General features: G+C 44.1%; 1 protein-coding gene across 13 annotated transcripts in view; it reads right to left on the minus strand.

The window, feature by feature from the left end:
- The window catches only part of LOC122542659 (leucine-rich repeat and immunoglobulin-like domain-containing nogo receptor-interacting protein 1), a 645371-nt gene that overhangs the window by 49759 nt on the left and 567978 nt on the right, over positions 1–27634 (minus strand). For 6 of the 13 annotated variants that reach the window (XM_087981929.1, XM_087981934.1, XM_087981930.1 and 3 more), the window contains one exon: positions 4932–4997. The exons of 3 other annotated variants lie outside the window; for them this stretch is intronic. The gene's annotated coding sequence lies outside the window, so the exon portion shown is untranslated. Of the gene's footprint in view, positions 1–4270; positions 4419–4931; positions 4998–27634 lie in introns of all 13 variants that reach the window. 4 more of the 13 variants (XR_015754064.1, XM_087981931.1, XM_087981937.1 and 1 more) reach the window with 1 other exon arrangement.

The following is a 27634-nucleotide window of genomic DNA, read 5'->3' on the forward strand; positions in this document are numbered from 1 at the left end:
ACACACTCTTATCACCCTGTTAATGCTATTCTACCACGCTCATATCCTCCTGTTATTACAGAACTCTCATATTCCCCAGCTAAATGCAGCATTCTCGTATCCCCCTGCTAATCTAACACTCTCATATCAACGTGTTAATACATGCTTTTAATACAACACTCTCATATTCCCCTGTAAATGTAACACTCTCATATCATCCTGTAAATACAGCACACACATATCCCGCTGCTAATACAGCATTCTCATATTCCCCGTTAATGAAACACTCTCATATCCTCCTGTTAATGTAACACACTCATATCCCCCTGTTAATACAGCACTCTCATATCCCCTGTTAATTTAACACTCTCATATCCACCTGTTAATACAGCATTCTCATATTCCCCCGGTAATGTAACATTCTCATATCCCCTGTTAATAGAACATCCTCATATCACCCTGTTAACGTTACACACTCATGACCCTCTGTTAATACAACACTCTCATAACCCACTGTTAATGTAACTCTCATATCACCCTGTTAATACAGCACTCTCATATCCCGTTAATGTAACACTCTCACATCCCCCTGTTAATACAGCACTCTCATAACTCCCTGTTAATGTAACAAACTCTTATCACTCTGTTGATACAACACTCCCATATTCCCCAGTTAGTGTAACATTTTCATATCATGCTGTTAATGTAACATTTGCATATTCCCCATTTAATACAGCACTTTCATATCCCCGTTCATGCAGCAATCTCATATCCCCCTGTTAATGCAACACTCTCATATCCCCCTGTTAATACAGCACTCTCACATTCCCCTGTTAATACGACACTCTGTTATCCCCCTGTTAATACAGCACTCTCATATCCCCCTGTTAGTACAACACTCTCATATCCCCCTGTTAATGTAACACTCCCATAAAACCCTGTTAATACAGCACTCTCATATCCCCCATTAGTGTAACACTCTCATATCACTGTTAATATAACACTCTCATAACTCCCTGTTAATGAAACGCACTCTTATCACCCTGTTAATGTAACACTCTCACATCACCCTATTAATACAGCACTCGCATATCCCCTTGTTAATACAGCAGTCTCCTATCACACTGTTAATATAGCACTCACATTGCACCCTGTTAATGTAACACTTTCAAATTCCCCTGTTAATACAACACTCTGATATCCCCCTGTTAATGTAACACTCTCATATCCCCCGTGAATTTAACACTTCCTTATCACCCTGCTAATGTAACACTCTCTCACATCACCCTGTTAATACAGCACTCTCACATCACCCTGTTAATACAGCACTCTCATATCCCCCTGTTAATGTAACACACTCTTATCACCCTGTTAATATAACACTCCATATCCCCCAGTTAATGTAACATTCTCATGTCACGCTGTTAATGTAACACTCGCATATTCCCCATTTAATACAGTACTCTCATATCTCACTGTTTATACAGCACTCTCATATCCCCCTGTTAATACAACACTCGCATATCCCCCTGTTAATGCAGCACTCTCATATCCCCCTGTTAATGTAACACTCCCATATCACCCTGTTGATACAGCACTCCCATATCCCCCAGTTAATGTAACATTCTCATGTCACGCTATTAATGTAACACTTGCATAGCCCTCATTTAATACAACACTCCCATATACCCCAGTTAATATAACATTCTCATGTCACGCTATTAATGTAACTCTTTCATATCACCCTGTTAATACAGCACTCTCATATCCCCATTTGTACAACACTCTCATAGCCCCCTGTTAATGTATCACTCCCATAACACCCTGTTAATACATCACTCTCATATCCCCTCTGTTAATACATCACTCTCATATCCCCCCTGTTAATACAGCATTCTCATATCCCCCGTTAATGTAACACTCTCATATCACCGTATTAATGTAACTCTTTCATATCACCCTGTTAATATAGCACTCTCATATCCCCCTGTTCGTACAACACTCTCATATCCCCCTGTTAATGTAACACTCTCATATCACCGTATTAATGTAACTCTTTCATATCACCCTGTTAATACAGCACTCTCATATCCCCCTGTTCGTACAACACTCTCATATCCCCCTGTTAATGTAACACTCCCATATCACCCTGTTAATACATCACTCTCATATCCCCCTGTTAATACAGCATTCTCATATTACCCTGTTAATGTAACATTTGCATATACCCATGTTAATACAACACTCTCATGTCCCCATTAATACAAAACTCTCATTTCACCCTAGTAATGTAACACTCTCAAATCATGCTGTTCATGTTACATAATTGTGTGACTGTGTTAATACTCACATATCATAGTCTTGATGTGACACTGTGACATTAGCATTAATATAATGATTACAGTACAGTGTTTCTGCAGTATCAGTGTTATATAAATACCATCTGATCACCATTAATATATTACCACATAAATACAATATAAATACATATAACGCTATCAAAACTCTGTATTAATATATCACTTTTAACACAATTTTATCACTGTGTTAATAAAAGACTTCTATACCACCATGATATACTTCTATATCATCTTATCATATTCCTCTGTTAATGTAATAATATTATATCACCATTAATGAATGGAGACAGGCCAGTGCAACAAGCAATTAGGTAGGCAAACAATACTTTGACCTTCATTGGAAATGGGTTGGAGTTCAGGAATAGGGATGTGTTACCGCAGTTATACAGGGGTTTGGTGAGACCACACTGGAGTACTCTGCGCAGTTTCAGTCCCCTTCTTAAGAAAGATATACTTGCCATAGACAAACTGCAGCAGCAGTTCATTAAACTGATATTGGGCATCGTGGGATTGTACCACGGGGAGAGAGAGATTGGTTTGATTGGACCTGTTTCCACCCGACGTTAAGAAAATGAGATCTGATTGAAATGTATACAGTTCTAACAGGACTAGGTAGGTAAATGCAGGAAGGACGTTCTCAATGGCAGAGGGGTCCAGAGTCAGGGGTCACAGTCTCAGAACACAGGTGAAACCATTTTAGACTGAGATGAGGAGAAATGTGTTCGCCCAAAGAATGGCAGAATTCACTAGCACAGAAAACAGTCACGGCTAGAACTTTATCTGATTGCAAGAAGGAGTTGAACATAGAAACTGGGACTCAAGTTGTCAAAGGATGTGAGGGAAAAGCAGGAATAGTTGGATAGCCAGCCATGCTTATGATGAAAGGCAGAGCAGGCTTGACGGGCTGAATGGCCTACTCTTGCTTCAATGGAACATGTAAAAGCCAATAGGGGTGGACAGACTGGATGTCAGTACAAGTTTCCCCTGGTTGGGGGAGTGCTGAACCAGGGACACAGTCGTGGGGGATAACGGGTGGACCATTTTGGAATGTGATGAGGAAATATTTCTACACTGAGAAGGCTGTGGAGGATGGATCACTGAGTATACTCCAGAAAGATATTGAAAATTTGTTTTTGAGATTTTAAAGGTGATGGAGAGAAAACATCACTGAGATAGAGGATCAGCCAATGACATACTGAATGGGACAGCAGTCTCAATGGGACAAATGGCCTGCTCCTAGTTTCTATATTTTGATGTTAATGAAATACTATCCTATCATTGTGTGAATATCAAACTATACCTGTATTAATATAATACCATCATATAATGACATTTTAATAACACTATCACCATGTTAATAGAGATAATGTGGAGATGACGGTGTTGGACTGGGGTGGACAAAGTTAAAAATCATGCAACACCAGGTTATAGTCGAACAGGTTTAATTGGAAGCACTAGATTTTGGAGCGCTGCTCCTTCATCAGGCAGCTCTCCGAAAGCCAGTGCTTCCAAATAAACCTGTTGGACTATAACCAGGTGTTGTGTGATTTTTTAACCATGTTAATAGAGAACTATCATATTGCTATGAACCTAATCCCATGGTTTGTGTTAATGGATTACCACATCACTGGGTTAATGTATGTTATTATATCACTGCTGTGAAATATAATCGCTGAAAATCAGCGTGAAATCAGGGATGAGGAAGTTTGTTAACAGTCAGTTCCTCATTGCTCCCCTTGTCTGTCATCTTGGGCACATTCCCAGATTGGCAAAACATTGGCTACCCCCTTCCAGGTGGAGACCTGGTAAGGGAAGCTGCCCTCTCTGACCTTCCCCTGGGACAGTGAGCGAGTTATGGAGATAACTGAACAGAAGTTGGATCTTCGTGGCAAGAGTTGTGTCACAAAGCGGATTAATTTCCTGGCTCTCACCTCCAAATGCACCTTCCCTTTAGAGGTGTTCTTGTCTCCATTTTCCCTGTGCTCCTCTGAACATTGCTGGTTCTCTTGAGCTTGCAATTCTCCACCCTAAGTGTTCCTCCTGCCTGCGCCTTCGTTCTCTTGCTCTGTCCTCACTGTGCTGAAATCAGACACAGATAATAGCAGAGTAAGGATAAGCCAAAGGCTGTCTGCTCCACCCAACCTGCACCTCTCCCCAGCCCTAAACCCATCAGATCAAACCAACCCAGGGATACATCCTCCTGGAGACACAAGACCATTCGTGGACAGAAAGTTTCTGTTCAGCGATCAGATTGAACCTGACATCACCTGGTTGGATGAGGTGACCGCTTTTACAGCCAGTGACAGGTCCAGCCCATTTTTGAAGTAAATTAATAATTTATAAATTATTTCAAAGTCCCCCCTCTTCCCTGGGCAAACAGGAGCTGCTCAACAATGTACTGCCTCCATCTTATTCCCAAGTGTGACTCTTTAAGACTCATTACACTGTCTGATTATTTTAATTCATGAGCTGCAAGTATCTGCAATCTGAGCAATTCCTTCTCTGGGAACATTCAGCATGCCACCCACCCTGCCCCAGCCTCTCTGATCCTTTATTACTGGCATTTAATCACGGTCAGTGGAATTAACTTGCCTCTCTCCTGCTGCTTTCAGTCTTGCTTCAGTTGTGCATCACGGGTCTGAGCCATTCATGTGGGTCCTAAACGGCACGAGAAACATCTGTCTCAATTTTCACTTTATTGCAAAGTTTAATATTACCCCCAGTTGGCAAGGTAGCTTAGTTCAAGAGAAACAGTTTGACCCATGTCAGTAGCAACGTGTTTCACCCTCAATCTACAATAAAAACTGGAGGCCATTTACACCGACATCATATATTCCTGATGGAATGCCGTGTACCACGTAACACTGTGTGGTCAAGCAGTTTCCTCACATTGACTAGATATCACAGCAAATGTCAATATCACCAAACTGGGTTCATCACATTTCCAACAACAGATACATAACCCACCAAACCCCTCCAGTAGGTTCCAGTCTGTAGCCTATTCCCCTAGGTATGTGTTATTCCAAATATAAACCCCGCCCTGAACCCCTCAATAAGATTCCAGTCTGTAACTCCCTCCCGGGTATCTGTTATTCTGTAAATAAACCACCCACCCGAACCCCTCAATTAGATTCCAGTCTGTAATTCACTCCCCAGGGTATCTGTTATTCTGTATATAATCCACCCCGAACCCCTCGATTAGAAACCAGTCTGTAACACCCTCCTGGGTATGTATTATTATGTATATAAACCCCCCAAACCCCTCGATTAGATTCCAGTCTGTAACACACTCCCGGGTATCTGTTATTCTGTATATAAACCCCCCACACCCCTCGATTAGATTACAGTCTGTAACACATTCCCGGGTATGTATTATTCTGTATATAAACCCCTCAAACCCCTCGATTAGATTCCAGTCTGTAACACATTCCCGGATATGTATTATTCTGTATATAAACCCCTTGATTAGATTCCAGTCTGTAACACACTCCCGGATATGTATTATTCTGTATATAAACCCCTTGATTAGATTCCAGTCTGTAACACACTCCCGGATATGTATTATTCTGTATATAAACCCCTCAAACCCCTCGATTAGATTCCAGTCTGTAACACACTCCCGGGTATGTATTATTCTGTATATAAACCCCTCAAACCCCTCGATTAGATTCCAGTCTGTAGCACACTCCCGAGTATGTATTATTCTGTAAATAAATCCCCCACACCCCTCGATTAGATTCCAGTCTGTAACACACTCTCAAGTATCTGCTATTTTCCTGAATTGCATTCCAGTATTAACTCACCTAAGACTTCATGGGTTTTGAAAACTGCAATGATGGGAATATATTGTTTGTTTTGTAATTTTGCTTATCAACAACAAGTGCAGGAACTGTGCGTTTCTCTTCCTGCTTCTCTCTCTCCCTCTTTTCCTCTCCCCTTCAGTATTTCTCTCTCATGTCTGCCTCAATGTCTCCCTCAGGTTGTCTCTTTCTTTGTATTCATCTTGCAACTGAAGAGCTTTTACGGTGCAGTTGTATTGTCCCTACTCTGAGCCAAAAGGCCTGGGTTCTAGTGCCACCTGCCCCAGGATATGCCCTGGGTTGGTCGCTCAGAAATGTCTGCCTTTGGGCAGTGTCTCCCCACTGGCCTTGCTGCATGCTCTTATTGAAATAAAGTGATGGATTTGAAGAGACATGGTCTGTGCGAGATTTCTTCCATTATTCATTCCAACACTTGGAAGACTGTTGTGGAATAGCAAACAGCGTGGGTGCAAGAGGGCAGTGATAATAGATTACTGCCCTGTGCTCTGGGACGGGGGCAGTGCCATGTTTGGAGCTGCCAGGTTTTTATACCATCTGTCTGCGCTCCCCAGGCTCAGAGCTAAATACCAGCCCACCCAATGCTCTTTGTCATAAACACAATCACAGACCTTGTCTCCTCTTTGTACACCTTCCACTCCTCCCTCCGTCTTTTCTCCCTCACTCTCTCCTTCTCTGTCTTTCTTTTCTGCATTGCTTCAGAGACACCAGGCAATCTGTCAGCTTGGACTTTGCTTGGATAATCACCATGAGATTGCGCGCGCGCCCGCACACACACACACACACACCCTGTTATACACATAGACACACACACACCCCGTTATACACATAGAGACATACTGACATACAGACAAACACACACACAAACAGTTATACATATAGACACACAGACAGATACACACACGCAGGCAGCTATACACATAGACACACACAGACAGACAGATACACATGCACAGAGACAGTTATACACATAGACACAGACAGACAGATACACACACACACACACAGGCACATACAGATAGACTCATAGACAGAGACACACACAAGTACACACATACACAGCCACACACAGACAGGTACACATGCATAGACAAACATAGACAGACAGGTACACACATAGACACACACACAGACACACATGTACACACACACAAACATAGATAGGTGCACACAAGTACATACATACACAGACATATACAGGCAGGTACATATGTACAGGCATAGATAGACAGGTACACACAGACACACACAGAGATACACATAGGTACACACACAGACAAACAGAAAGACCGGTACACACATCACACACAGAAACAGACACAGACGCACAGGCACTCATTGCCTAGAGAAGGGAGAGAGGGGGGATAATGGGGGAGCAAGGGGCTGCAAGCAGAAATTGAAGGAAAAATCAGGGGGTCAATGGGAAGTGAGGATGATGGAGGGATGTTGGGGGGAGGGGGAGGGGACAATGAAGCAGGTTAAGGGGCTATGGGGGGGGGGCGGAGTAAGGGCAGAGTGATGAGAGGAGAAAGTGGGTGGGTAGTGAAGGCTGAGGAGTATGGTCCTGGGAAAGCTGTAACTGCTGTAGTTAAGAGGATGAGTCAATCTGAAACATGACAATCGTTGGAATATTGAAATTCCTTCCAGTAAATGGATCTCCCCCCATTCAAGCCAGAGCCAAATTAGTAACGTATGATTAATAGGATGTGGAGCACAAGTAATGACAACTGTTTGCTATAAAATTGGAGAAATAATTAAATTAGCACTTCATTATTCTGCAGTGATGGTGCAGTAAAATAAAGTGCATAGCAACAATGAACAGATGCGGGTCCTATTTTAATCATTGCACAGATCCAGCTTTCTCCTCGACAGTGAAATAAATTTAACCTTCACACTGTGGAATGCACTCAAACCCCTGTAGAAACCATCAACAAATAAATCAGCATTGAAATTGCAGATTGGATCTGAACACACAATTCACCTTTGGCCAGGAAATCGGAATCCACTGCAAAAGGTAATCAGCTCTCAGTATCACACCCTCCCTCCCCTAAACCATCCCCCACTCCCCCATCACTGACCCACCCACCCATTTAATCCACTCCCACAGCCCCGGGGAACACTCTCCCACTTATTTCTGATTGTCAGAGGCTGGGAATTTTGCAGCGAGTAACTCACTTTCTGGCTCCTGAAAGCCTGTCCACCATTTCTAAGGCACAGGAAGGGAGCGGGTGACCGTAGCCTTTCCAGGGTAATTAGGGATGGGCAATAAATGCTGAACCAGCCAGCGATGGCCACATCACATTAACAGAGAGAAAAGCTGGCGGATATAGAACATGGAGAAAGAAATAGTGACATCCTGCAAAATGTCCAGATTACAGAGGAAGAAGTGCTGGATGTCTTGAAATGGTTAAAGTGGATAAATCCCCAAGACCTGATCAGGTGTACCCGAGAACTCTGTGGGAAGCTAGAGAAGTGATTGCTGGGCCTCTTGCTGAGATATTTGTGTCATCGATAGTCACAGGTGAGTTACCAGAAGACTGGAGGTTGGCTAATGTGGTGCCACTGTTTAAGAAAGGTGGTAAGGACACGCCAGGGAACTATAGATTAGTGAGTCTGAAGTCGGTGGTGGGCAAGTTGTTGGAGGGAATCCTGAGGGACAGGATGCACATGTATTTGGAAAGTCGAAAAGTGTGGTGCTGGAAAAGCACAGGCGGTCAGGCAGCATCTGAGGAGCAGGAGAATTGACATTTTGGACATAAGCCCTTCATCAGGAATGTTGGGGGTGGGGGTGCTGGAGGGAAAGGGGCTGAGTGATAAATAGGAGGGGGTGGGGCTGGGGGTGGGAAGGTAGCTGGGAAAGCGATAGGTACTTGCAGGTGGGGGTGTGATGGTAATAGGTCAGAGAGGAGGGTGGAGTGGATAGGTGGGAAGGAAGATGGACAGGTAGGGAAGTTCAAGGGGGCAGTGCCGTGTTGGAGAGTTGGATCTGGGATGAGGTGGTGGGAGGGGAGATGCAGAAACTGGTGAAATCCATATTGATCCAGTGTGGTTGGAGGGTCCCAAGGTGGAAGATGAGGTGTTCTTCCTCCAGGCATTGGGTGGCTAGGATTTGCAGGTAGAAAGGCAAGGATTGATTTGGGATAGTCAACATGGCTTTGTTCTGTACACCTCTATGAGTCTACGGTGAAAGTTTGGGGAGTAGGAGCAGAGGCTTTGATTCTGCACCTTGCTGACTGACTGTCCTGCACCAGATTTGTGACTGTCCTGTTCCTGTCCTGTGACTGCCTTGCGCCTGTCCTGCACCAGTTCTGTGACTGCCCTGCGCCTGTCCTGCGCCTGTCCTACGCTTGTCCTGTGCCTGTCCTGTGCCTGTCCTGTGCCTGTCCTGTGCCTGTCCTGTGCCTGTCCTGTGACTGTCCTGCACCAGTTCTGTGACTGCCCTGCGCCTGTCCTATGCCTGTCCTGTGCCTGTCCTATGCCTGTCCTGTGCCTGTCCTACGCCTGTCCTGCACCAGTTCTGTGACTGCCCTGTGCCTGTCCTACGCCTGTCCTGTGCCTGTCCTACGCTTATCCTGTGCCTGTGCTATGCCTGTCCTACGCCTGTCCTGTGACTGGACAATCCCTCTTTGGTAACAGTCTGGGTTTTGGGGAGATTTGCAAAGAGACTTTGATTGAAATGTAAGCAACAAATGGAATAGATGATGAAACTGTATGGTTTGAGGCGAGGAATCGAGGCTGTTTAATCTGCCGGAAAATCCCCTGGACACTCCTGAAAAATCAATTGAATAACGATGTAAGTACACTGTGTGAGTGCAGCAATCAAAGACATTAAGTCCTGTCCTAGGCCCCTCCCCTGTATTCCCAATTTCTATCCACTCATCTTCCCCACTTTTCGTCCCCTAGCTCTCACCTCTCTTTCCCCTCAGCCCCTGCCTGGTCACTAAACCTTGCCCTTTCTGATTGATCGGGGAGATTGGGGGTTTGGGTTTTAGTGATCAGGAAGTGACTATCCATCTGAACGAGTTTAAGGATCTGGCCCAATGGCCAGGGAATGGAAGTTGACTGTCGTTGAGAGAGAGAGAGAGAGAGAGAGAGCGAGAGAGCGAGAGTATGAGAGAAAGAGAGTGTGTGTGAGAGAGACAAAGGGAGAGTGTGTGTGAGTGAGAGAGAGAGAAAGAGCAAAGTGAGAGAAAGAGAGAGTGTGAGAAAGAGGCAAAGGGAGTGTGTGTGAGAGAGAGAGAAAGAGAGAGAGACAGAGACAGAGAGAGTGACAGAAACAAAGGGAGAGAGACAGACAGAGAAAGAGAGACAGAGACAAAGAGAGACACAGATAAATAGATAGATAGAAATGGAGACACAGAGGAAGTGACAGAGTAGACAGATGGATAGATAGATAGATAGATAGATAGAGAGAGAGACAGAGAGATGGGGGTTTGGGTGTGAAACGTAAAATCTAACTGCAAATCAAGAAATGGTTGTGGATTGATTTTGGAACAATCAAATAACACCAACCAATCAGATCAAAACTATTGTCACATATTGCTGATCACATCCTGACAATTGCTCGGGGCCTACAGACAACTCCCATCAGGGTCTTTTATCCTTTGTGGTTCCTCAACTTTACCTACACAGATTCTATACCTTCCGACTCCATTTCACTTCTTGCTATTGGTTTAATTTCATTTCTTACCAATAAGGGAACCTTCTGCCCATCTGCCTGTCCTATCTGATAGGCCGTGTAGCCTGGATATTTATTTCCCAGCCCTGACCCCCTTGGAGCCACACCTGTCATACCCACAGCATCATAGCTACCAATTTCAATCTGCAGCACAAGCTAATTCCCCTTGTTTCATGTACTGTGTACATTTCAGCAGAAAACCATCAGATGACCCTATACTGACTGCACCCCTTCCCATTGTTGCCCCCTTATCTGCTGTGCCTGAAGTTCAATTCCCCTTTCCATATTCTGTCCTATTACTTGTTCTGGAAACTTTAATAACCTCTGATGAGCCGTTCCCCTCCTTTAACTTTTTCATAATTTTCCATGCAAATGAACCTCCCCCCACCCATTATTTGAACCCCCTATCCACAGCCCTAGATATGCGATTGGCCAGGACTCTGGTACCAGCGTGATTCAGGTGGACTCTGTCCCATTGGAACAGCTCCCTCCTTCCCCAGAACTGTCCCATGAATTCAAATCTGTCCCTCCCACACCAACCTTTGAGCCACACATTTACCTCTTTGATCTTAAAGGCCCTGTGACAATTTGCTCATGACTCAGTTAGTAATCCAGAGACTATTACCCTTTGGGTCCTGCTTTTTACTTTAATCACCTGCTGCTCACAGAGTCACAGAGAGGTACAGCACAGAAACACTTTTTGGTCCAACGTCTCCATGCCAACCAGATATCCTATCCTAAATCTAGTCCCATTGACCAACTCTTGGCCCATATCCCTCTGAACCCTTCCTATTCATATACCCATCCAAATGCCTTTTAAATGTTGCAATTGTACCAGCCTCCACCACTTCCTCTGGCAGCTCATTCCATACACGCCCCACCCTCTGCGTGAAAACATTGCCCCTTATGTCCCTTTTAAAATTTTCTCTTTTCACCTTCAACCTATGCCCTCTAGTCTGGACCCCCCGACCCCAGGGAAAAGACCTTGTCTATTTATCCTATCCATGCCCCTCATGATTTTGTAAACCTCTATAAGGTCACCCCACAGCCTCCGACGCTCCAGGGAAAACAGCCCCAGCCTGTTCAGCCTCTCCCAAAGCTCAAATCCTCCAACCCTGGCAACATCCTTGTAAATCTTTTCTGAACCCTTTCAATTATCACAACATCGTTCCAATAAGAAGGAGACCAGAATTGCATGCAAACTCCAAAACTGGCCTAACCGATTTCCTGTACAGCTGCAACATGACCTCCCAACTCCTGTACTCGATACTCTGACCAATAAAGGAAAGCATACCAAACACCTTCTTCATTATCCTATCTACCTGTGACTCTACTTTCAGGGAGCTATGAAACTGCACTCCAAGGTCTCTTTGTTCAGGAACGCTTCCTAGGACCTTACCATTAAGTGTACAAGTCCTGCTTTGATTTGCCTTTCCAAAATGCAGCACCTCGCATTTATCTGAATTAAACTCCATCTGCCACTCCTCAGCCCATTGGCCCATCTGAGGTAACTTTCTTTGATTCCTGAAGAAGGGCTAATGCCCGAAACGTCGATTCTCCTGTTCCCTCGATGCTGCCTGACCTGCTGCGCTTTTCCAGCAACACATTTCCATCTCTGATCTCCAGCATCTGCAGACCTCACTTTCTCAACTTTCTTTGCTGTCCACTACACCTCCAATTTTGGTGTCATCTGCAAACTTACTAACCATACCTCCTATGCTCATATCCAAATCATTTATAGAAATGATAAAAAGTAATGGACCCAGCATCGATCCTTGTGGCACTCCACTGGTCACAGGCCTCATATACCTTCCGCAGAATCTCTTTCCTCTTCCTACCCACATTGTTGGTAGCTACATGAACCACGATGACTGGACCTTTCCCCTCCCACTCCAATTTTCTCTGCCACTCAGAGGAGATATCCTGAACCGGGGTATCAGGCAACACAGCTTTTGGGACTCTCAGAACTCTCGGAGGACCTGAAACTGAAGTGATAAGACAAATCTGTGATAAAATATAAACCAAGGACACATTGCAAGTGACTTTCATGCCTTATTCATTAATTTACTGAAAGAAACCAAAAGCAATCAATTTATAATTATGCCGTTAATGAGTCCTCTCCTCAAAATGATCCTACCACCATATACATTACAAACAGAAATAGGCCATTCAGCTCCTTCATCCTATTCCACCATTCAATAAGATCAGTGCTGATCAGTTTGAGTCAAATTCTATGTTCCATCTATTCCCATAACCTTCAGTTTTCCTGATTAACATGACTCTATTCACCTCAGTCTTACAATTATTCAATGACCTACCTCCAGTGCACAACCTAGACAGACAAAATTCTCAGTTTCTGGTCATCCCTTAATTTTAAAACAGTGCCCCCTTTGCTCTAGACTGACCCACAGGAAGATCCTTTTCATGGTCACCTTGTCCAGACCATCAGGATCTTATCCACTTCAGTCAGTCACCTCCCCCCCCCGCCCACCCCATGGAAACAAGCCCAGTCTGTCCCCCCTTTCCCCATAACACAACCCACTCATTCCAGCTCTCCCTCTGGTAAACCTCCTCTGAACCAATGTATTTACATCCTTCCTTCAATAAGGAGACCAAACCAGCCCACAGTATTGGAGACATGATCTCACCAATGCTGTGTGGAACTGAAGCACAACATCCTTTAAATTTATGTTCAATTCCTCTCAAAGTAAAGGGTTGGATCCATTAGTTTCTTGATTACTTGCTATATCTTTGTACTATTGTCTATGCACCAGAGCACAGAGATCCCTCTGCACCTTGGAATTCTGCACTCATTCTGCATTAAGTAGTACACTGTTCTTTTTATTCTCCCTGCAAACACATGTATCTGCTTGGAGCCTACAGTCACTGTTCAATATACACTCTGAGGTTCCTAATGTCCCACATGCCACAGGATCAAACCTGCTTGCCATTTACTGAGAATAACCCAAGCTATCTGCGCAGTATGGAAGTTTGATGCAGATATAGGGACATATCAATACCATCCTGTGAGATGCTGGATACTCTGATCACTACCTGTACATTGCAAAACCTCACAAAAGGACCTCATTCACTACCTTGGCCCTGAATGGTTCCCTCAGATTATTTGAGAAAGGAAAGTGAATTGATCACTTTGAACAAAGGCTAAAGTTAGTTGTCCCATCCTGCTATTGTGGAGTAAATCTGCAAGCTCCACTGACACAATGATGGCCCCAAGAGAAAAGTATATTTTGCCCACCACCACACAGATCAGTAAGGTGATATGTGAGTTTTAGTACCAGTGTGATGCCAGGTATATAGGTCATATGATCTAATAATTGGCAGGCTGTATCTAACAGCTGGCTACAGGCTACAAGTGTTTAACCAATCCAGGCCCACGAGCCCCAGAGAGGTATAGTCACCATTCAATGTGATTCTGCTACTGGACATCACTTCATAAATAATCCAGACTGCGCTACAAGTAACACAGGAAACTGATGTAGGATCATTGACCAGGCTCACAGAGTGATATATGCTCAGATGTTGGAAACTACATTCATCAATATTCAGGACCCTGTTTAATGTGGCCAAGAGGCATTTATACAGATATTGCACACTTTTAATAAACCTTGACTTCCACGGCAATGCACTGACCAATCAGAATCCCCCACTCTGCTCTGAGAATTAGGAGTGACAGTTTAACTGCATCTCATGCCAACAAATCAGCACCTGTTTCTCATGCTGTATGAAATGCTGCCTCTTTTGTTTTTCTCGTCTATTTCTTGGTTCTCGTTCTGTTCGGTGTCAGACAAAAGGCTTCACTATCTCATCCTCTTTTACTCACACAAGGTCAGAAACTCACTGTAAACTGACCACACAGCACCTCCTACAGAATCAGTTCAGGAATCACAAAATATTGTAGATTAAGTGAGGTCCAGAGGTTCTGAATGACACTGACAAGACAAAGAATGGTCATTCGGAGAAGAAACATTTGCAGAAACGAGTGAAGATCGCGGGAGATGGTATCACATTGAACCATTGGATGTGATTGTTTATTCAGGACAAACGGTATCAGACAATGTCAGATTGATGCTGAAGAGGACTCGACTGAGCTAGAAGTAACTTTGTGAAGATGAAGGACATGTTAATAACAAGAAAACTCAAGCTCACAACAAGGAGAATACATATAAATTCCAGCCTCCTGTCTGACTCAGAAACCTGCAGAATACGGAAAGGTCTGCAGAAGAAAATAGAAGCCTTTGAAATATAAATGCAAAGATATCCACAGCAAATTCCAAATCCACAAGCTGGATTTGGTTGAAGCTGCAGATACAGAAGGGACTTTAAAGAGTGATATCCAGGAAGGTTAATTGCAGTGCTTCAGGCTTTTAATCAGAGTGGCAGAGCTACAGAGATCTCTCCGAGAGGGGAATGTGGGGGCTGGAGGGGACTGCCCTGGGTAATGATGTTACAGAGCGGTTAGGGATGGGTTCCAGTGGATTGTGAGGATGGGGTGAGACTGACGAGGATGGACTGTGACAGCAGATCAGGCATCTGCAGCTACAAACACCAGCGTGTCACTGCAAGCCCTTCTTTCCTTTGAACTTTGTGTAATACCTCCCAAACTATCACACTTCCTCCTGAACACTGAACTTCCACTATGCCTGACCGTGAAGTGCATCACAATCTGGTGCTGCACTTACCTCCTGTTTCATTGATGTTTCAGATTCTCCAAAACAAATTCAACTCTAAACCATATCAAAACATTACCTTGGATTCAACTGAGGGATGGGGGGGGAAGAGAAATAGAGAGAGAGAGTGTGTGTTGGGTAGTGACAGAGAGGAAGGCAAGTCATCACATTTATTTATTCTGTAGAGACCATTTACAAATTTCTCTTTGAATTCTGACAAAAGCTGAACATTTGTTAAATCTGGCTTCTTTACGAATTTTGTTTGTTTTCTTTAAAATATCTCCAAAAACAGCAGTTTAAAAGGGAGAAGAGCAGACAAAGGAAGTACATGGTGAGGACAGTACAGGAGAGAGAGAGAGAGAACCTGCACAGTTACTGCCTTTGCTGTTTGAATTCATATATCGCTGGACATTGGAGTGCTTCTGGGAAAATTAACAAACAGTGAAATTCACAACTAATCTTGGAGGAACTGTTGGGCGAAGTTCACAACACAGAATCAGATAAGTTAATTGTTGTTTTAAGTCTGTCCAAGAGAAAGGCTGCAGTAGTGAGTATAGTGGATTCTTTCTTGATTATATGTTTTTGGAGATAAGTCTCTTGATTAAATTTAAAATATAAGCCATAGCTATTAATTTAACCTGGGGTAGTGTTTGTAGAGGAATAAGACGGTGTTATTTTCTGGGTCTGTAGATTGTGAAGGAGCAAAAATGGCCTTTGCGTGATATGTACTTCTTGTCAGATGTGGGAGTTTAAAGAGAGTTTAAGGGTTACTGCAGATTATATCTGCCATAAATACTGCTGGCTGCGAATCTTATCAGATCGAGTGGATCGTTTGGAGAGACAGATAGAAGTGATGAGGAATTTGCAACAGCAACAGTATGTGATGGATGGCAGTTATAGGAAGGGGGGAAGTCTCAGATACAGTCATAGAGATGGGTTAACTCCAGGAAGGGTAAGAGAGGTCGGCACCTAGGGCAGGAGTCTTTTGTGGATATATCCATTTCAAACAGGTATGCTGTTTTGGAAAATGTAGGGGGTGATGGATTCTCAGGGGAATAGCACAAACAGCCAAGTTTCTGGTATTGAGACTGGCTCTAGTGCAACAAGGGGTACGTCGTCTTCCAAGTGATTAATTGTGTTAGGGGATTCTGTAGTCCCCAGGTACAGACAGACGTTTCTGTGGCCAGCAGAGAAAAAGCAGAATGGTGTGTTGTTTCCCTGGTCCAGGATCAAGGATGTCTCAGAGAGGGTGCAGAATGTTCTCACGGGGGAGAGGGGCCAACAGGAGGTCATTGTACACATTGGAACCAACGACATTGGAAGGGAAAAGGTTGAGCCTCTGAAGGGAGATTACAGAGAGTTAGACAGAAATTTAAAAAGGAGGTCCTCAAGGGTAGTAATATCTGGATTACTCCCAGTGCTACGAGCTAGTGAGGGCAGGAAAAGGAGGATAGAGCAGATGAATACATGGCTGAGGAGCTGGTGTATGGGAGAAGGATTCACATTTTTGGATCATTGGAATCTCTTTTGGGGTAGAAGTGACCTGTACAAGAAGGACGGATTGCACCTAAATTGGAAGGGGACTAATATACTGGCAGGGAAATTTGCTAGAACTGCTTGGGAGGATTTAAACTAGTAAGGTGGGGGGGTGGGACCCAGGGAGATAGTGAGGAAAGAGATCAATCTGAGACGGGTACAGTTGAGAACAGAAGCGACTCAAACAGTCATGACAGGCAGGGACAAGGTAGGACTAATAAATTAAACTGCATTTATTTCAATTCAAGGGGCCTAACAGGGAAGGCAAATGAACTCAGGGCATGGTTAGGAACATGGGACTGGGATATCATAGCAATTACAGAAACATGGCTCAGGGATGGGCAGGACTGGCAGTTGAATGTTCCAGGATACAAGTGCTACAGGAAGGATAGAAAGGGAGGCAAGAGAGGAGGGGGAGTGGCATTTTGATAAGGGATAGCATTACAGCTGTGCTGAGGGAGGACATTCCCGGAAATACATCCAGGGAAATTATTTGGGTGGAACTGAGAAATAAGAAAGGGATGATCACATTATTGGGATTGTATTATAGACCTCCCAATAGTCAGAGAGAAATTGAGAAACAAACTTGTAAGGAGATCTCAGCTATCTGTAAGAATAATAGGGTAGTTATTGTAGGGGATCTTAACTTTCCAAACATCAACTCGGACTGCCATAGTGTTAAAGGTTTAGATGGAGAGGTATTTCTTAAGTGTGTACAAGACAATTTTCTGATTCAGTATGTGGATGTACCTACTACAGAAGGAGCAAAACCTGACCTCCTCTTGGGAAATAAAGCAGGGCAGGTGACTGAGGTGTCAGTGGGGGAGCACTTTGGGGCCAGTGACCATAATTCTATTTGTTTTAAAACAGTGATGGAAAAGGATAGACCAGATCTAAAAGTTGAAGTTCTAAATTGGAGAAAGGCCAATTTTGATGGTATTAGGCAAGAACTTTTGAAAGCTGATTGGAGGCAGATGTTCGCAGGTAAAGGGACAGCTGGAAAATGGGAAGCCTTCAGAAATGGGATGACGAAAATCCAGAGAAAGTATATTCCTGCCAGGGTGAAAGGGAAGGCTGGTAGGTATAGGGAATGCTGGATGACTAAAGAAATTGAGGGTTTGGTGAAGAAAAAGAAAGAAGCATATGTCAGGTACAGACAGGATAGATCGGGTGAATCCTTAGAAGAGTATAAAGGCAGTAGGAGTATACTTAAGAGGGAAATCAGGAGGGCAAAAAGGGGACACGAGATAGCTTTGGCAAATAGAATTAAGGAGAATACAAAGGGTTTTTATAAATATATTAAGGACAAAAGGGTAACTGGGGAGAGAATAGGGCCCCTCAAAGATCAGCAAGGCGGCCTTTGTGTGGAGCCACAGAAAATGGGGGAGATACTAAATGAATATTTTGCATCATTATTTACTGTGGAAGATATAGACTGTAGGGAAATAGATGGTGACATCTTGCAAAATGTCCAGATTACAGAGGAGGAAGTGCTGGATATCTTGAAACGGTTAAAGCTGGATAAATCCCCAGGACCTGATCAGGTGTACCAGAGAACTCTGTGGGAAGCTAGAGAAGTGATTGCTGGGCCTCTTGCTGAGATATTTTTATCATCGATAGTCACAGGTGAAGTGCCAGAAGACTGGAGGTTGACAAACGTGGTGCCACTGTTTAAGAAGGGCAGTAAAGCCAAGCCAGGGAACTATAGACCGGTGAGCCTGACCTTGGTGGTGGGCAAGTTGTTGGATGCAATCCTGAGGGACAGGATGTACATTATTTGGAAAGGCAAGGACTGATTAGGGATAGTCAACATGGCTTTATGCGTGGGAAATCATGTCTCACAAACTTGATTGAGTTTTTTGAAGAACTAACAAAGAAGATTAATGAGGGCAGAGCAGTAGATGTGATCTATATGGACTTCAGTAAGGTGTTCGACAAGATTCCTCATGGGAGACTGATTAGCAAGGTTAGATCTCATGGAATACAGGGAGAACTAGCCATTTGGATACAGAACTGGCTCAAAGGTAGAAGACAGAGGGTGGTGGTGGAGGGTTGTTTTTCAGACTGGAGGCCTGTGACCAGTGGAGTGCCACAAGGATCGATGCTGGGCCCTCTACTTTTTACATAAATGATTTGGATGCGAGCATAAGAGGTACAGTTAGTAAGTTTGCAGATGACAACAAAATTGGAGATGTAGTGGACAGCGAAGAGGGTTACCTCAGATTACAACAGGATCTGGACCAGATGGGCCAATGGGCTGAGAAGTGGCAGATGGAGTTTAATTCAGATAAATGCAAGGTGCTGCATTTTGGGAAAGCAAATCTTAGCAGGACTTATACACTTAATGGTAAGGTCCTGGGGAGTGTTGCTGAACAAAGAGACCTTGAATGCAGGTTCATAGCTCCTTGAAAGTGGAGTCATAGGTAGATAGGATAGTGAAGAAGACGTTTGGTATGCTTTCCTCATTTGGTCAGAGTATTGAGTACAGGAGTTGGGAGGTCATGTTGCGGCTGTACAGGACGTTGGTTAGGCCACTGTTGGAATATTGCGTGCAATTCTGGTCTCCTTCCTATCGGAAAGATGTTGTGAAACTTGAAAGGGTTCAGAAAAGATTTACAAGGATGTTGCCAGGGTTGGAGGATCTGAGCTACAAGGAGAGGCTGAACAGGCTGGGGCTATTTTCCCTGGAGCGTCGGAGGCTGAGGGGTGACCTTATAGAGGTTTACAAAATTATGAGGGGCATGGATAGGATAAATAGACAAATTCTTTTTCCTGGGGTTGGGGAGTCCAGAACTAGAGAGCATGGGTTTAGGGTGAGAGGGGGAAAATATAAAAGAGACCTTCGGGGCAACGTTTTCATGCAGAGGGTGGTACGTGTATGGAATGAGCTGCCAGAAGATGTGGTGGAGGCTGGTACAATTGCAACATTTAAGAGGCATTTGGATGGGTATATGAATAGGAAGGGTTTGGAGGGATATGGGCCAGGTGCTGGCAGGTGGGACTAGATTGGGTTGGGATAACTGGTTGGCATGGACAGGTTGGACTGAAGGGTCTGTTTCCCTGCTGTACATCTCTATGACTCTATGACTCTGAGTATCTAACCTTTCTTTCATATTTGGCAATTAATAGCATCATCCACTACAGGACCTAAGGAGTATAATATTAACTTGTTCAGCCTCAGATTTAGTGTTTAATTTTGGAGCAATTCTGTATGACAGCAATCTTATGTTCCATATGGTCTACCTCTGATATTTACTATTTGTGGGTCTCTTTCCATTTCTTCTCAATGAAGTTATTGATTTTATCACTCTAACAATGGTTTCAAATCTGTATCCTTTCAATATTGCTTATAACCTGTTCTTTTGGCTCATATTCTTGTATTCTCAGGTGGCATGGTGGAGGAGCGTCTTATCTTCCGACTGGAACCCTCCAACCACAGGGGATGAACTTGGACTTCACCAGTTTCTTCATCCCCCCTCCCCACACCTTGTCTCAGCCGAATCCCTCCAGCCCGGCACCGCCTTCCTGACCTGCAGTCTTCTTCTTGACCTCTCCGCCTCCACCCTACTCCGACCTATCACCCTCACCTTGACCTCTTTCCACCTATCACATTTCCAACGCCCCTCCTCCAAGTCCCTCCTCCCTACCTTTTATCTTCTCCTGCTGAACACTCTCTGCTCATTCCTGAAGAAGGGCCTGTGCCCGAAACGTCGAATCTTCTGTTCCCTAGATGCTGCCTGACCTGCTGTGCTGTTCCAGCAATAAAGTTTCGGCTCAGTAGTTAGCACTTCTGCCTCACAGTGACTGGGACCCGGGTTCGATTCCAGCCTCAAGTGACTGTCTGTGTGGAGTTTACACATTCTCCCCATGTTTGAGTGGGTTTCTTCCCACAGTCCAAAGATGTGCAGGTTAGGTGAATTGGCCACGCCAAATTGTCCATATTGTTAGGTGAAGGGGTAAACGTAGGGGAATGGGTCTGGGTGCGTTGCACTTCGGCGTATCGGTGTGGCCTTGTTGGGCTTAAGGGTCTGTTTCCATAGTGTAAATAATCTAATCTGCATTTATTAATGTTGTTTTAAATTCTATTTGTTGTGTAATTTATTTACTCCTTAAACTCTTATCACAACAAAACCTTATCAAATTCTTTAATAAAATGTTGTAATTTTGTTAAGTGACTGCCATGGGGTGATTTATTGTTTTCAAGCTTTTGAATTCATTTCGTTGCCATGTTGTTTCTCTGTGCTACAAACTGGGAATCCCGCCCCTTGTATTGTAATTAAAATGGTGGACTCCTCCCCTTTTCAGCAGTTTCCAATTCACAGCACCAAAGTGGAGTTTTCTTTCCCACTTCTTTCTGGTAAAATGGATGCTTTCACAGCCTGGACTTAAAAAGCGTGCAAGCAGAAGTGTTTTAAGATAATGTTTTGTGCTGGTGGGCTCACTAAAATTGAGGTTTCGTTCTGAGTCCTGACCACTTTAAGTTTTAAAATTTTGTTTGACTTTCTACTTCTGCTCAACTAATTTCCCCAAATCTCTCAAAATTTGTTCTTCTCTGTCTGAGATAAATTCTGAACCTCCCCCCCCGCCCCGCATCCTGCAGCCCCTGATTTAACTTTCATTTATGGTCCTTCCATTGGCCCTTGTAACTCTGCCCTGTGCAGGGGCGAAAGTGAGGACTGCAGATGCTGGAGTTCAGAGTCGAGAGTGTGGTGCCCTGTGCAGCCTATTGACAAAAGCAAGGATGTTTGTTTTGAGAGATGACCACTCTCTCTTTTACTCGTTTACCTTCCGCAGTGTTTGCAATATTTCCAGAAAAGTTGTTTCCCTTCAGGGATATTTACTCATGGAACACCCACTCTCTCCCTGCACAGCAATGTGGCTAGCTTTTTTCTCTTTCCCTAGCCCACAGTGATCTGGTGACTCTGACCAGCTTCTTGGTGAAAGTTTGCCTTGGGAATGCTGAGCTCTCACAGTCACTGTTGACAGTTCAGAATCACACTTCAGCTGCTGTCTGTGTTTTCCGTGAGTGATAAACTAATTAACTGATTCAAAAAAGACTATTTTGCCTTCTTCAGAATCAAATGAATTCTGTTTCCCTGCTGCTGTACACCATGTAGTTGATAGGTTTAGACACCTCGTTCACAGCCTAAGATCATAAGACAGAGGAGCAAACCAGGGCCCACTGACACAGAGTCTGTTCCACCCTTAATGAGATCATGGCTGGTCTGGCAGCCTTCAGATTTTCCACTCTGCTGCCTTCTCCCTCTCGTCTTTGATTCCATTCCTGATTAAAAATCTGCCCAGAGTAGACTTAAAGAGCCAGCCTCACATGTGGCTGCAGGAACTTCACTTGTTGTAGGTGAAGCTGAAGGAACCTCACTCCGTTCTCCGTGAGGAGGGATATTGATGAGATTAGGTCCTGATTAACTGAGTTGTATTGGCATGCAACAGAAATCCCTTCAAATCGCTGAATGATTCTACACTTAAAGCAAGACAAATGAATTGAACAGCAATGGGTTTGATCAGATCCCATCAGCTTTAACTCAGTTTCCAACAAGAATTCAATTGTTATTTTGTTGCCTGCACCATTAATCAAAGTGAAGCTAATTACTGTCGCTACGTTTCTGATCTGCTCTTTCCTGATCTTTACTTGACAGTTTCTGAGATGTTAGTCATGAGTTTTGTTGATTTCCATCCACAGAATTAGGGGTTTGTAAATGAGTAACCCTCTTTCAGTCAGATATCACAGCAGGATATTCAGTCCTGATGAAGGGCTTTTGCCCAAAACGTCGATTTTCCTGCTCGGATGCTGCCTGACCTGCTGTGCTTTTCCAGCACCACTCTAATCTAGACTCTGATTTCCAGCATCTGCAGCTGTCGCTTTTGCCTATCACAGCTAGAGGCCATTCAGCCCCTCATCCGATTAGACCATGGCTAACATGAAGCTCAGCTTCACTGGCCCATCATTCATCTATCTGCCCCAACCCCTCACCCAGCTAAGATCCAGCAGCTCTGTTAGAAATTCCGACTGATTCCACCTTCCATAGCTGGCTTTTGGAAAGAACAGGATTCTTGTTTTCATCCCCTTTCTGTGCATCTAAATGGCAGGGAGGTGAGATCGGAGGAAAGTTCCGGAATCCATTCAGTACTGAGGTAGCCAATTTGAGCAAAGGCAACAAATGCCTTCAAACCTTCCTGGCCGTGATGTGGTAAATGTGATGCAGGTGGTTGGGATGGCAGGGTGGGGAGGAGGAGGAGACTGAGGGACTGGGGCAGGGCTGGGGAAGGAACGAGAGGGAGAATTTGCACATTGTGGTGTGGGCCAACTGGGTGACAAAGTGAGTCTCCTCTTGACTGTCAATGTGAGATGTGAGGAGGGCAACTATACAAAGTCTACCCTGTATTGAGCATTGGGAAACGATCTTCAAAGATACCAACAAATCCTCTCAAATTGTCTTCAAACTCAACATAATTTCCTTTAGGAAATGTCCACACCTCAGTTCCAATTCACTTACTTATTCCTCAACATTCAGTCAGGATACCAACTCTGTAACAAAATCAGTTTTAAACCTACTTTATATTCACCTGGCCTTGAATCCAGCTGTTCAACATCAGTTTCCTTCTTCATACCCAGAGGAATAGACAGTCAGGCTACATCATTCACCAACAATGGGTGGGACAATGGCTTTGTACAGTCAGACAGCAGCGATGGACCATTGCAAGGTTTCCTGTAGAATACTCCAGGAGAGAATTCCCAGATATAAAATCTGAACACACTTTGCCAGAAATATGCTCGCAGTGTGGTATTGTCAGTACAGTATTCTGGGCAGTACACCTGACAACATTTTCCCAGTGCAGTATTCCTGGTAGGATATTCCCAGTTCAGAATTTCCAGTAGTATATTCCCAGTACAATATTCACGATGGGATATTACCAGTAATATATACCCAATGTAGTAATTTGGTAGTGTATGCACAATAGTATATTCCATGATGGGATTTCCAGAAATGTACAGTATTCCAGATTCGGCATTGCCAACACAGCATTCCCACAAATTCATCATCAGCATGGTGTCTGTGTGTTTCAGAAAGCAAATGTCGATGGGCTGAATGGTCTCCCTGAACCTGGATCTCTGGTGTCCTTGGGTCCTATTTGGAGTGAGGTGGAAGGAGCTGAGAACTGTCACTGTGTGCTGTCTGTCCGAGAGCTGCTAATGGTTCAGGCTATTCACCGTGACAGTCCACAGCTCCTCTCCTCTGCTGGTTTTGTTTGCAGCAGAATAGCAGTCGGACCATTTTCTCCTTTTCACACTTATCATTTATACCTCTATCTCTCCTTGATCACCATTCACCTTCCCTTTATCCTTTGCTCTGTACTCACTCGCAATCTGTTCCACTCACTCCCCCTCCTCCTCTGTCAACAGTAGAAAGAACATCATTTTCCAGTCCTTTACTTCTGAAGAGGAGTCATACCAGACTCAAAACGTTAACTCTGTTTCTCTCTCCACAGATGCTACCAGACCTGCTGAGTTTCTCCAGCACTTCCTGTTTTTGATACTGAAGATCTTCTGTTTTCACCGAGCAACAGACACATCATAGCTGAAAATTTATATTAAAATTAAATTCCTTGCTCGACACGCCATTCTGCTCCTTGGTGCTGCTTGTATGTGAGCAAGAAGCAGGAAGTGACCACATTACACTCACCGCATGCATCTGTGCCAGGAGTACACATTGGGCAATTAGAGGTTTCGAGAATGGGGTGTGTAAAAGGCAGCAGATGTATTGAACAGCAGGCTAGGCTTGAGTGGCTGAATGGCCTACTTCTGTTCCTATGTTCCTTAGAGATTTCCACTCACAACCTCCTATTAACTGGAGGCTGAACTGTACTGGAGCTGATATCAAGACTCAAACAGGCCGGTACATACCCAGAATGACCCAACTCATCATCCTCCCCATCCTCTCACTAGCATTCCCTTTTACACACTGTGTGCACAGTCCAATCACATGTCTGACCCAAATAGTTGACCCATGGCCTGTCTGTAGCCTTGATCCCAACATTGTGGCTGGAATTAATGTGGTCGGAGGGAGGGTGGGTTGGAATGGGGAGCAAATGGTTCCTCAGGATTGGCCACTTTAGTATCATAACTTCTTCAGGGGAGGCTAGTGAAATTTAGCTGGGATTGACCAACCTGACTAGGCCCCATGGTTGGGCTAAGAAAGGTCACTGGTGATGATGTGCGGTTTGAGGTCAGGTATGTGGGGAAATAGCTCTTACAGTCCAGTCAGAAAAGAGAGAGAACATCTTTGAATCTAAACACAGTCATCAAAGCAGCGTGCTGTTCCCATGGAACCAGATTTCTATACAGAGAATCTCAAGGTTACTTTGAAGAGGAATTTGCATGTTTACTAAGATTATTCTGATGTGGGAATGTACTAGAAATGAAACACTAAATCTTCTGTCTGTTCATGTGAAGATCAAGGATAGCAAAACTAACAGAACATTCCCTTTTCATAAAGAGGTCAAGGTTTACATTCAAGATTTAACAAAATTAATTTAATAGAGACATTAATTAAGATTTTCTAAGAAAAGACAAACTCCAAACTGACCTATGCCATCTCTGTGCTGCAGTTGTCTGCTATTACCTTCTCTCAGAATCATGCTCACTCATTTACTCTCAGGATCTCATCCCTGGAAAACCCATCATCCTCTTCATCCTCTCACAATCTAATCATTGGTTTCTCTCTCAACCTCAACTCATTTTGAGCTTTTTACAACCTTGCTATTGTCCTGCACTTCAGCATTTCCCAGTCTCCCTGCACCATGAGTTTTGGGCCTTCCCCGGTCTCTCCTTTAGGCCTCAGACCTTCCCCTAGTCCCCTACACTGTGGGCTGTGTCTCTATTTGCTGCAATTCTCTGAGAAACACAGGCCCATTGCTAGTGAAGTTTCATGGGACAATCATTTCCTGTGGAAATGTAAACGTGGATGAATGACCAAGGAGGAGTGGGCTCAGTGGGAGAAAAGAAGCAAGAGATGGAGGCTGTGCTGCAGTGGGATTCAGCTCATTGTGAGGGAAAGCTGTTCTCTATTAGGCTCCTTGTCTGAGGGAGGTTCCCAATTACTCACAGGGGGCTCCACGTTCCTCATGATGTTGGATTGTGTATCTATAGCCAGCAGCATCACTGACAGCAGATTCTGGCACATTTCGAAAAACTGAATAGTCTGCATAAAGAGGGGAGTGAAGTAATATCAATTCTTCATCCATGTCCCAGTGCTCCTGGAGATTAGTCGAGGTGTTTTATTGATCTCTAGAAAGGATTTTCTAACACTTCTCTCACACAATTGAATAACATATGCGTATTCTAACTCTGCTCTCTAATTACATCTGGGACTTAGATTTTCAGTGACAGCTGTCTGTACACAACACAAACATCTTGTTTCAAAATTACTCTGATCAGCAAGTTAGCAGCAGTAATACCCATCAGCAAATCCCACTCAAACCCAATTTACCTTCCATGGAGAGGGGTCGCGTTAGCCAGTTTCTTTCCTAAGAAAAGCCAGGGAAGTCCCCTCATTCTACTTTCCATTCCCAAAGGATAATTCTTGGTGAGAAGAACAGTAGAGCTGCTTTGTCCTGGATGGTGTTGAGCTTCTTGAATGTTGTTGGAGCTGCCCCCATCCAGGGCAGGTGGGGAATATTCCATCACATTCCTGACTTGTGCCTTATAACTGGTGGACAGGCATTAGAGAGTCAGGAGGTGAGTTACTCATTGCAGGATTCCAAGCCTCTGACCTGCTCTTGTAGCCACAGTGTTTACAAGGTGAGTCCAGTTGAGTTTCAGGTCAATGGTCACCCCCAGGATGTTGATAGTGGGGGATTCAGTAATGGTAACACCATTGAATGTCAAGAGGCAGTGGTTAGATTGTCTCTTATTGGTGATGGTCATAGCCTAGCATTTGTGTGGTGTGAATGTTACTTTTAGCTTGTCAGCTCAATTCTGGATATTGTTACATTTGGACATAAGTCTTCTTCAGTATCTGAGAAGTCGCGAATGGTGCTGAACATTGTGCAATCATTGGCAAACATTCTCACCTCTAACCTCATGATGGAGGGAAGGTCATTGATGAAGCAACTGAAGATGATGTGAAGATTGTGTGAATCTAAAGTGTGTGTGTTTGTTTACGTTACCTGGTTCCTTGTGTTTTATTGGAAAAGCACAGCAGGTCAGGCAGCATCCAAGGAACAGGAGAATCGACGTTTTGGGCATAAGCCCTTCTTCAGGAATCCTGAAGATTCCTGAAGAAGGGCTTATGCCCGAAACGTCGATTCTCCTGCTCCTTGGATGCTGCCTGACCTGCTGCACTTTTCCAGCAACACATTTTCAGCTCTGATCTCCAGCATCTGCAGTCCTCACTTTCGCCTCCTTGTGTTTTATACCCATCCTGTGTTCAGCTCAGACTGGGCTCTCTGGTTTGTATTTCACAGGCAGTTAACACAAACTGGAATGTTTTCACTAAGTGTCCTGTAATATTCTCATCTTTGTCTGTCTTTGTTATTTCCATCAACTGCACAAAG

Source organism: Chiloscyllium plagiosum, unplaced genomic scaffold, assembly GCF_037043375.1.
Source record: "Chiloscyllium plagiosum isolate Xiang-an unplaced genomic scaffold, Cpla_swu_hap1 HiC_scaffold_42, whole genome shotgun sequence".
NCBI lineage: Eukaryota > Metazoa > Chordata > Chondrichthyes > Orectolobiformes > Hemiscylliidae > Chiloscyllium > Chiloscyllium plagiosum.